This window comes from Aegilops tauschii, chromosome 7 (assembly GCF_002575655.3).
Source record: "Aegilops tauschii subsp. strangulata cultivar AL8/78 chromosome 7, Aet v6.0, whole genome shotgun sequence".
NCBI lineage: Eukaryota > Viridiplantae > Streptophyta > Magnoliopsida > Poales > Poaceae > Aegilops > Aegilops tauschii.
The window spans coordinates 562,724,593-562,736,494 of record NC_053041.3 but is presented as its reverse complement, the minus strand read 5'-3'; the positions used below and the strand labels follow the sequence as shown (position 1 = coordinate 562,736,494).

At 47.5% G+C, this 11,902-nt stretch overlaps 1 long non-coding RNA gene across 1 annotated transcript; it reads left to right on the top strand.

Annotated features, from left to right (window-relative positions):
* Positions 1–9,998: 9,998 nt before the first annotated feature.
* Positions 9,999–11,697, top strand: LOC141026425 (uncharacterized). The gene is made up of 4 exons (XR_012188531.1): positions 9,999–10,708; positions 10,787–10,888; positions 10,964–11,128; positions 11,218–11,697. It is a non-coding gene; the product is annotated as an uncharacterized lncRNA (long non-coding RNA).
* Positions 11,698–11,902: the final 205 nt, after the last annotated feature.

Here is an 11,902-nt window from a genome sequence, read left to right as displayed (position 1 = left end):
GAACTCCGTTGTTGACGGTCAAAGAGAGGAGGAGGACGTGTCAACCTGCATGGGCCATGGCGTGCACACTGCTCAGCCGAGCTAGTCCCGCGCGTGCATGCATGTACTGCAGTCGATCTGCACTGACTTGATGACCGATCGTCTCGTCAATTCTAGTCTACTCTACATGTGTGTCCTGTCAAATTAACAAAAGCTACTACCTATACGTACGTTGATGAACAAGCCGTGTGCCATGTGATTGGAGCTTCACATTAGCCATGGAATCCAGCTTCACATTAGCCATGGAATCCGCGGGCAGAGGCAGCTCTGTAGCGCCTAGTCCCCAGGCGCTGCACATTGATTTAAAATTTTTTAGGCAGTAAATGTGTGTCACACTGGCCAGATGTAGCTCCTGCACAGTGTAATGTGACGCCTAGTTGTTGGGTGCTACACAAAAGGGTCAGCTGAAAGAATTTTTTTTCCGAACAGTTTAGTTTGTGAAATACTTTGGTCTCGAGGTCAGATTAGTCCATTCTGCCGGTCCGTGAACCAGCTACTCATGCATGCACGTGATCTCGGCACAACAAAGCGATATATAGACCACTTGTAGCCAGGTAGTACGTGCTGAGCTCGCTCGTGATATTATCACTGCACCACTTAGCTAGGCACTGTACACCGTGCTTCTACGGCTATCTCGGCCAGTAATTATGCAACTCTTTTTTTTGCATCGAAGTAATTATGCAACTCGCACGGCAGAACCATTACGTGTAGCTATATATGTGTACATGCAATGTTGTGCAGGCAGTATATGTGGGCGTACGCACGTACGTTCCCGCTGCAGAGGCGACAAATCGGAGTGCATGTTTACTACGGCTCTGTTTTCTAAAAGAAGGTTATAGTACGTCGCACGGTTGCACCATGTGGGGTGTGACGGAGCTACGAAGAGAATTATTGATGGGCCAGTTGTGTTGTAGTACGCGGACATTGTTGCACCCAAGAAAAACACATCCACGAAACATTATTTGTTGAGGGCAACAAGTCTGAAATCCCGGCAAATATTTGAAAGCTCTTTTTCTTTAGTTGGATTTATTGCATTTTATTCAAATCTCAGCAATCTCCCAAGCTACCACAGAGTCGAGACACTCCGGTGAAACATGGAGCCAAATTTTACAAAGTTTCTTGGTGCAATCTTCCCTAGCCATTACATATGCCACGCTATTCGCAAAGCGACGCACCCAGCTTACCTTAAACTTATCGAGAGTTTGAAGTAGTGTTTTGATCTCCTAAACAGTATGCCCATATGTAGACAGATCCTTAGTATGATCCTCTTTATTTATTTATTTTTTGAAAAGAAGGATGACCTCGGTCTCTGCATCTGGGCAATGCATGCAGCCATTTTATTAATTATTTATAAAGACCTTACAAAGTAGTACATCAGTAAGTCTGAAGCCATCATCTTGGCAATATCTGTGGCTACTCATATCTAGTTGATGAAGGGGTGCTGATAGTCCGAGCCGAATACCAAACAGACCTCGCACCAAAGCCTAACATCTAAATCCGGAGGCCCCCATCAAGCTGCTTCCCGGGTCTGGGGCACACACCGGTCCGACACACTCTCAGAGTCTGTCGCCTACGTCTTCCACCGATCCATTTTCAGAGCAGGTACTGACGCATCGACCATCTCAGGCTTGCCGTCGACGCCACCACGACGCCAGACAATGTCAGCTCCCTACGCACGTCCACAAGACGCATCCGACGCCGAGACTCTGCTGCACCATGCCACCAGGACCCGCCATCATTGAGACGCATGATCCTCTATATTTGTTGAGAGCGACATCACTATGCGGACCAATTTTTATTTATTTATTTATTTTGCATTAAGCTACTACCCCTAGAAAGTCGAGTTGATGAGCCATGTTTTCTACCGTGATGCAGCTGGGGCACTCAGACACACTGAAAATGAGTCTTTCAGGTTTGTATGTTTCTGTTCAAGCATAAGGTTACTCGTTTCATTTCGTCTTCTGAAAAAAGCTTGCTAGTCATTTTAGAATCAGTTAGGTATCTGGTCACATCCACTCTTCGAATATAAGTGCCAGTTTCGTGATTTTTCCCCTAGCATTGTTGGCTAGACACTTCCAGTTTACCTGTTTATTCCACCTAACAATATGCATCTTCTGACCTCAATATCACCCATTTAAACTAGGGATTTCGTTTCGATTTGGGAACTAGGGTTCGATTCGGTTATAAACCTGGCGACTTTGCAATACGGCCCTCACACAATATTGGGAAGGACTTTTGTGCAAAAGAACAGAAAAAACCGGGCGTCGGCGTGGTTCAGCTGGCATGTGTGACTTGATTGCACCCGCAACGCAAGTTCTGTGACGGGTTTTTCCAGTTTGCAAGTAGTGTGACTTGATTGCACCCGCAACGCGGACGGGTTTTTCCGGTTTGCAAGTAGTATGACTGAAGTGCACCCGCGGTGCAAGTTCTAGACCGCCAGTGCTATTTACTCCCATACTAACGGACACGAGCGGCGATAGCCTACTGAGCTAGGATGAAGGAAGCTGTTTTGCCACTTGTACGTTCAGCCGGGAGGAGCGCAGCGCAGCACGGTGGCGATTCTCAGAGAGCGTAGATAGCATGGCGGCAAACTCCGAAAGGCGAATAGCCGCAGCCTGGATGCAGGCAGCTTCAGTTCTTCTCCGATTATTAGAGCTCCCAGAATAGGAGTGGTGATTGTTTGTGTGATCCATGAACAGTTTTTCCTTTTTTTTCATTGTGTTGGCAACCAGCAATTATGATGATGACGTAGTAACTGTGGCTCAGAGAATCCATGGCGATTCGTTGCTGCAAGTCCTGGGAAGAATGAATGTCTGAATCTTCTTTTCTCTGAAACATGTGTGTGGTCCGTCGGCGTCGGAACCAAGCACAAAGACATATATGCTGTTGTTTCATATGGTGAGCTGGATCCACGGCGAGGGGGTGGTGGCGGTGGGAGATGTTGACATGACTGGCCACGGCCGTGGGACGAGGCGAGATAGGTGCAGGCCAGCTCTCCGGTCCCTTCCAGGCTTCCACGGCGTGATGTGAAGCGAGCGCGTGGTGTCCGCGTCTGTGTCTGTCAGTGTCGTGGCGATCTGGACCGGAGCGATGGCAAAGCGGGGCAAGCCAGCAAAGGCGTTGTGCTCGATGGAGCGCGACGTTTGCTGCTACTGCCGTGCTGCTGCCATCCTCGATCGGTCGCCTTCCATTGCGACGGCGCTTTCCTAACCGAACATGTGTGTAGGCCAAGGCTCGGGGAGTTGCTGACCGGTGGGCCCGGGCCAGGCCCTGTCATATCTTGTTCTTTTTTTTGGACCTCAATAAGTCCCGAACGTTCGGAATTTAAGCATGTCACCCTAAACATTTTTTGATGGCAACTTTAATTACTGCGAGGTGGCAACTTTAGTTGTTAACACATGGCAACTTTGTTCTAGTTCAATTTTTTGTCAAAAAATTGCCACGTTTGTCAATATCGCCCCTAACTAAAGTTGCCATGAAAACAGTTCGGATTAGCATGTTTAAATTCCGAACGTTCGGAAATTATCTATTCCGCTTTTTTTAGCCGCATATCTTGTTCTTTGGTTGCCGTTGAAGTCGTTTTCATCTTGAAAACAGCTAGGGTGTGAAGTGTGACCCCCCCCCCCCCCCCCCTCTTTTCACCCCTCTCGTGTCACCGCCTCGTCCGCCCCTTCTCTTTTGATCGTTGTCGTGTCGATCTTCTTTGCTCTTTTGTCCTCTCACACATACCCATCCACCTGCAACCCTTTCCACCTTGTCGTGTCAATTAGACCATCTATCCAAGGCCGAGGGAGGGGGGAGTGGGGTACTACCTGTCTGAAAATTGATGAGCATTTTTATAAGTTACCATACAAACAACCCATTCCTTCCGCTGCTTACCAACCACTTCCCGCATCCTTGCCCCATATCTGTCCCCATATATGGCCATGAAGCTAAAAATATAAGTGAACGCTTGCCTTTTTTTTCATTTCTACATAATGACATTTCATGTGTGTAGTATCCACTTCGGTCTCTTCACGTCACCACTCTATAGTTACCTTTCCCACAAAAGTTTGATGGGTTGGGCGAATTTACTCTCACTATAATCAGTACATTTTCGTCTCCTCTCCTCTAGATCTAAGCATTAGCCATGTTCTATCTTCCTTTTGCCAACCATTGGCCTTTGAGCTTCAGGGCTTATCGACCGCTTTAGCTCCGGCGATGGTGTTGAGCTCTCGATAAGATGCATCTGTCTCCCTCAATCCAATCTTTTCTCCTTCGGTTGTGTGACTGGGCCTGAAAACAGTCTTGCCGGCTTGGTCGAGCTGGTGTCGGCACTTCTTGGAACAAAGGCCCTCGATCCTCTGTCTGTCTCATTGATGACCTCCTAGCTTAAGCTAGGGGCTTGTGGGTGTTCGTCTTGAATGAGTGTTAGATTCGACATGGCGTAGTAGAGATGTGGTGCTAACTACCGAAGTTGTTGTCATTCTTCTTGCTCTTCTGGTCTAGCAACGAAGGGATATGAATCGTGACAAGCGGGACGGTGCCCCCGACGTCATATGTTCAGGCTGCATTCATGGCCTCACCTCTTCTAGCTGTTTACTATAAAGTTTTTTTCCAACGGCCTCATGGAGAGGCGATGTGCTCCGTTCTTTCATGCGTTTGCACACCGGCATTTGTGCTTCCCGTGGTACAGGTGCTGTGACTGAGCAGCGACAAAGTTCAAGATTAGAGAGCAACTCAAATTTTCTTTTCATTTTTCTAAGAAAGAGACCGAGAGGCCTTCCTCTCCGATTTTCATTAACAGAAAAAATATGTCTCAGCCGCTCAACAGGTGTAGTTTTTTTTCACTTTTTTTGTGGAATAGCTAGCTGTCCACATTTTCTTTGCGAGTAAAGTAGATGTCCACATTTGTACCCTTTGACCACGTCTATATGTGATGCTTTTTTCGTGAGGGGTGATAGTCTAGTATTAGATCAATCGTATAAATGCCTTGGTGTGTGGTTTTTTGTTTTTGTTTTTTTGTTTTGCGGGTGACCTTGGTGTATGGTTTTGAATAGCTGTCCACATTTATACCCTTTTACCATGTCTCGTCTTTATGTAATGTTTTTTTTTCTCCGTGAGGGGTGGATAGTGTAGCACATCATTCGTATGGCTTGGTGTATGGTTTTGAAGAAAGTTGAAAGGTGCGATGCCGCCATATACGCCCCGCGCCCGTACGTACGTGGCGCCGGGGCCAGACTAGGAGGTCGAATAACCGATCGACAAACAACGGGGTATATGGCGTGCGCCTACCGCCTAGTACGTACAATATGATCTCCGGCTCGCCGGTTGATGCCTCGACCCGCTAGCTAGCTGCTCGGAGGTATCCTGCCTACGGACGCACAGGTGCGTGCATGCGTCGATTGCAGTTAGGCCTGCAAACGAGTCGAGCTCGAGCGAGTTGGAGTTGGCTCAGCTCAACTTATATGAAAATTCGAGCGAGCTCAAACTTAGTGAAGCTCATGATCGAGCTGTAGAACATGACTCGTGCTCAGCTTATAACGATCTCGAGTCGATCTCGAGCTAGTTTCGAGCTAAATGAGATGGTAAAAAATATAAATCTATGGATGAATAACAAAAAAATTAAGGTAAATATATTGGGAACCTTTGCCAAAAATATAGGATATTTAACACATAGTCGACCATGTGCCATAATTAGGCCTAAATCTTCTCTGCACTTAATTAAGTTTTCATGTTCGTTGGTAAATAAAATGAAGAAAAATTATGAACAACATGTATGATAATAAATTATCTTATTTCCATTTAATATATGACATGATTATTTAACATAATGATATTCTGTCGAGCTATCGAGCTAAATCGACCGAGCCAACATTGGCTCAAGATCGGCTCGTTTCTCGGTCGAGCTACATAAAGTGTTAAAACTCAGCTTGTTTTTTTTCGAGTCGATCTCGAGTCGAGTCAAAAAACGAGTCGATCTCGAGCGCCTCGAGCTTTTTTTTGCAGCCCTAATTGCAGTTGGGGGTTCGGCCGTTTTGTCCCGTGTCTTCTTTGGCAGTTGCCGGCTGGGTACGTCGGGTGCAGTGAGTGGTACAGCGAGTCGCATTTCTTATCGAAAAGGTAGTGCTACCAAGGAGAGGTACGTACCGGCACCGGCTGTGCGCTACAGTATTACGCCAGCGCCATCTTTTCTGTCGTCCCGGCCGGCTGCACTGTTGGAACGGCCAGTTCGAATCATGTGATCGCCGGCGCCGTGCTCCTCTTCGTACATGCAAACTGCGCCATGCCCGGGCTACGTACGCACGTACTAGTACGCCGCGTACTGTGTATCCGTAGTGATTTCCTTCCCGGACCGGATGGGGTGGGGTGGCTGGCCTCGCCCGTGCTGCGCGCACTGTTCACGGGTCAAGCTCAGGCCGATCGCCAGCGGCGGAGGACGGCGAAAGGCCGCGACGACCAAAGAAAGAAAGAGAGGTGTGTCGGCATGGGGAGCTGTATGCCGTCGCTCGCTGTCGCGTGGGGCTGCCGGACGGGATGTGCCGAGTAGATGTCGTGTCGGGAGCAAACCTTTTGGTTGTAGCTTTTCGTCGCGGTTGTGCGCACAGCGATCTCGATCGGCTTGTGTGTAGGTTCGCGGTCACATAGGTAGCCGTTCTCCTCCGTGCAGAAGACAGGACAAAGTTAAAATGGGGTGGCGCTGTCACGCTCCAATTTGTGCTGCCTAGTGTGTACTGGAGTATATAATTGACTCCTCATGCATGCTAGTTTTTCTTTTCTTTTCTTTTTTAAGGTATGTCGTGCAGTTGGTCCAGATATTCTTTGCTCGAATTTTTCTTCAAGTTTGATCATTTTAAGTCGGCAAAAGATAGAGCATGGTTAATTAATACTTCCTCCGTTCTAAAATATAGTGTGTTCGCGCTTTTCGAGGTTCAACTTTGACCATAAATTTAACCAACGAGACCAACTACGACGGAATCAAAAATTATATAATTAAGAAGTTCTTTTGAATACGAATTCATTGGTATAAATTTTGCTCTCACCGCAGTCGGTCTCGTTGGTTAAATTTATGGTCAAAGTTGAAGCGCGGAAACCGATGATGCACTATATTTTGGAACGGAGGAAGTACGATTTTGCTATTTCTCTGAACTTTTATGTTGCACCAGCCACTTTTTTCTTCTTCCTTCCTTCCTTCTTCCCAACCTCACCGGAGAAGAATTATCCCGCTATCTATCTTAGGGGGATTCTTAGGGGTGGAGGATGCGGGGGATCACCCAGGGTTTTGATCGGTGGTGCAGGGCTTAGAGGGATGGCTGGGGTGTTGTTCAACAATTTCAGTATGTGGGAGGTTGAGGGGAGGGCGGGCCGCGCACCGTCGGCCGTGAATGGGCGGGGTAGGCCGCGGGGAGGAGGAACTGCCTGCCGGGGGGAAGAAGATGAACAGTCTGCAACATGATTGAGGCCGTTGGATATTGATCCGATGGACATGAAAGAAAGTAACTGATGGAAGTATTTTTTTTTGAGGCACCTCTTAAATACAGGGTCCCTAGTTAATAATAAAACCAGCTGCTAGTTATAAGATCTTTCCATGTCACATATAGCTAATCTAATAGGCAACATGTACAATAGTTAACTATAAAGAAGTACTACTTTATTGACATATGGCCCATCTCACATTTTTACAATATTTTCTGAAGCAACTGCTAAAGCTTAATCTATAACTCGCTTCTCTTCTCTCTTTTATTCCTTTTTTCAACTCAAGAAAAATATACTCCCTACGACCAAAATTCATGTCTTAGATTTGTCTGTATATAATACAGGGTCCCTAATTAATAATATAACCGACTGCTAGTTTATAAGATCTTTCTATGTCACATATAGCTAATCTAATACTTCCTTCGTCCGAAAAAGTTTGTCCCTCAAATAGATGTCGTGTCGGGAGCAAACCTTTTGGCTTGTAGCTTTTCCTCGCGGTTGTGCGCAGGCAAATTTGACAATTTTGACCTACAATCGAAAGCAAATCACAGAATGAACTGGTTGCGAAACTATTTCACACCCCTGACACTTTTGTGTAGCGCCCGCCACGCCGGCGCCACACCCTACGGTGCAGCGCCTAGCTCCGGGGCGTTGCACCACTGTCCACCGTGGCAGCCCACGGGCCCGCACCCAGCAGTGCAACGCCTCCGAGCTAGGCGCTGCACCTGTACAGTGCAGCGCCTGCGGGCTAGGCGTTGCACGTGTAATGTGCAGCGCCTGGCGGCTAGGCGCTGCACTGTGACTTATATGCAAACGCGCCAGCCCTCTCCTCCCCCACCCTCCCCATTGGCAGTTACAGAAAAAAGGGCGGCGGCCATCTGCACTCCCCCTCTCAATCCCCTCTCCCAAATCTTTTCGATCCGACGATTTGGTCCGTGCATTTGTTCACCAATCCATCGTGGAAGGTACTCTCCTCCGATCCCCTTCGTTCTATCCATAGAAAATAGTATATTTTTAAGAATTGGGGAACCCTTGTTTGAATCTTGCATGTATTAGATTTGGGCAACTTTTGTTTGAATCTTGCATATATTAGATTTGGGGAACCCTTGTTAGATTAGAATGTGGTTTGGATAGATAGGTTGACATGTTATTTATATAGTTTGGATACATAGATTGACATGTTTTTTGTATGGAGAAGTAGATTGACATGTTATTTGTATGGAGAAGTAGATTGACATGTTATAGTTTGGATGCATAGATTGACATGTTATTTGTATGAAGTAGGCCCAAGTAGGGGGAAGCACCATATGCTTTGGATCTTGCATGTAGTAGGCCTACTTTAGTTTTTTTGAATTGAAAAGATAATCGTGTTGACAAGAATGCTTTGTTGAAATTGTTAGGATGGTTTGGCTTCTCGATGATCACTGGGACCATCAACACCGGTCGTACGCTATGTCGGTGCAGCAGCGGGTAATACCGAAAGTGGTCGGTGTTATGAATTTCGTATGTTTGTTCAAACACAAATGCCCCATATGTAATGTTATGATTTGTTTGTTTGTAGGAGCTTGCACCTCTGAAGCTTCGGTCTCACGGGATCAGCCTTGGAGGGATGAGCTATGATGAGCGGTACACACCTTATGTTAGGGAGGCAGGACTTCTCCCTTTCATTGAGTTGGTCCGCCGGTCGACGCCACCCAACAATGCTGCAGCACTCACCGCGCTTATTGATCATTGGAGGCCGGAGACACACACTTTCCATCTTCGGACCGGGGAGATGACCGTGACGCTGCAGGATATCGCTATGATCACGGGTCTTCCTATCGATGGCAATCCTTTATGTATGAACACCGATTTTGAAGGGTGGCGCGCGCAGATGCAAGCCCTTATCGGTATGGTTCCTCCGGAGCCTCGGGAGCCAGAAAGGGAAGATAAGAAGAAGGAAAGAGTCGCAGCGGGCGCTACTTTCACGTGGATATCATCGCACTTCGCTCATTGCCCCGATGATGCTAATGAGGACATGGTGAAGACTTATGCTCGTGTCTACATGTGGTACGTGGTATCGAGGACAATGTTTGCTGATGGCACAGGCAAGAATGCTCCATGGATGTGGCTGAAGGCGTTGACCGTCTTCGATAGCAAATGGAGTTGGGGTTCGGCGACACTAGCTTACTTGTATCGACAGGTATGAAGTTGTTTCCTTTTCACTTCATTGATACATTATCAATGCGCTCTTGCGGCAAATTTGACCATGTTCTTTTTTATGTGCAGTTGGACGATGCCAGTTGTAGGCACACTGGAGGTATTGGTGGTTGTCTGCTCGCACTTCCATATGGAGCTGGGAGCGTCTGCCGGTTGGACGACCTAAGACCGTGAAGTACAAGGATTGGGACGATAAAGACGACCCACTACGGCTCCCCACTTGGGCTTACAAGTGGGATGTGTTAAATGAGACGACGGATGATCCCTCTGTAATGTACAAGTTGTACAAGAGTGAGCTGGACGCGATCACGCCTGAGCAGGTGAACCGACCTTGCATAAGTGATTATCATGCTTGTATCTTCACTCGATATCAATTTTGCATTCAATCCCATTTTGCAGGTGGAATGGGAGCCGTATGGAAAAGGAGAGAGTTTTGGTAACCCTATAGAGTTCAGGCTTAATCCGATGTGCATTAGGGATAGGGATCTCTGGCATATGCGGTGCCCACTGATATGCAACTGGGCGGTTGAGCTTCACCTGCCACATCGGGTGTTCCGCCAGTTTGGTTTGTTCCAGCCACACCCGCCGGAGTGGGAGGACACGGACAAGTTGCTACATGCGTAAGATATAATTAACCTTGAGCACTTAGCAGCTTCTCGACGGTTTCGATGATGCTAATATCTTGTTTCTAACTTGCAGGTTGGATAGGAAAAAGCAGCGGAAGATCAAGGATTGGGCCAGCCATCACAGGAAGTATGTCGTGCAGTTCGCTCTTAGTGTGGAGCAAGCAAGGGCTGGAAAACGAGCCCAGCTTCGTGAGCACTGCCCGATCGCGTTCAACAACTATCTCGCATGGTTTCTTGCAAGTACCCGCGTGGAGGTATGCCAGCCGGCGTATGCTGAGGAGATTCTGGAAGAACCCACCGTTTTTGATGAGGTAGCCCAGCACCAGTACAACGCATTAGTCAGGAAAGGCAACTCGGTGATCCCTTCAGCTCCAATGATGAACTTTGTGGTTAGCCTTTTTTGCTTTTCCATTCGCACTTTTCACATCTTCGCTTGCCTAACACTTTGATACCGTTTCTGTTCATAGCGTGCCCAGATCAAGAAAGCAGCTGACGAGACCGAGACTATTCTGGAAACAACCCCGGCTGGCAAAAGCGATGGGGAAGGTGCACTTCGAGAATTCATTAAGGTTCACATCTCCTTCAAACTAGCACTTAACATTTGTTGGTACGTTCCATGTCTCATTCACTTGTACATGTTGCAGCGCCAGGGCCAAAAGTTAAGGCGGCTATCAAACCTTTTCGGTTGTCGTGACCCCGAGTATGTATCACCAGAACGGTCTAGGTCGGCGACACCATCAGATCCCGCTTCGGGGCAGAGCCATGGTGAACCTTTCACGGATGAGGATGTGGGTGGGGTCACCCAAGAGGTATGGCATGACGATATATATCCATTTGTTGATGCATTGCTAACTATATCCTCACACACGGTCTTTCCATATCTTTTGTTGATGCATAGGTTGCTGATGATATGACCTTGGGGACGTACCGGGCTCGGTCTGCATACGAGTTGAAGCCTAGGAGGGAAATCAACAAGTACACACCTGAAGACTTCACCCAAAGAGGCAAAAGGACGGTCGGCACCTCGCGGATGGCGGCTTTGGATGACTATTTGGATGACGATGTCGAACCGGAGCCGGAGCCGGAGCCGGAGCGGGTACCTCTTCCTAGGAAGGTGAAGAAGATAAGCGTCAAGAGGGGGGAGGACCCAGCAAGCGTGGAAAGCACTAGTCATCTTAGTTTTTTTATAATGTTGAACTTCGAGTGCGATTTGTTATGTCGTTGAACTTGGAGTGGTCGTACCTTTTATGTCGCTGAACTTGGAGTGGTGGTAGCTCTATGGTAAACTGGAACTTATTGTGATGGTCATTTCTATGAAATGAAGTCTTTTGTGAACCCTTTGTTTCTTATACTAATTGTTATACTTGGAGAAATGATGTCGTACCTGAATGTTTGTTATACTAATTGTTGAACTGTGGCTGAAAGAACTGTGGCTGAAAAAGACCCAGTAGAGGGGGGAAGGAGGCACAGTAGGTAGGCCTCTAGTTTCAGGCAAAAAAAATTGCTAAGTGTTTGTGCAGCGCCTAGCACGCAGGCGCCGCACTCTACAGTGCAACGCCTAGCACGCAGGCGCTGCACTATAG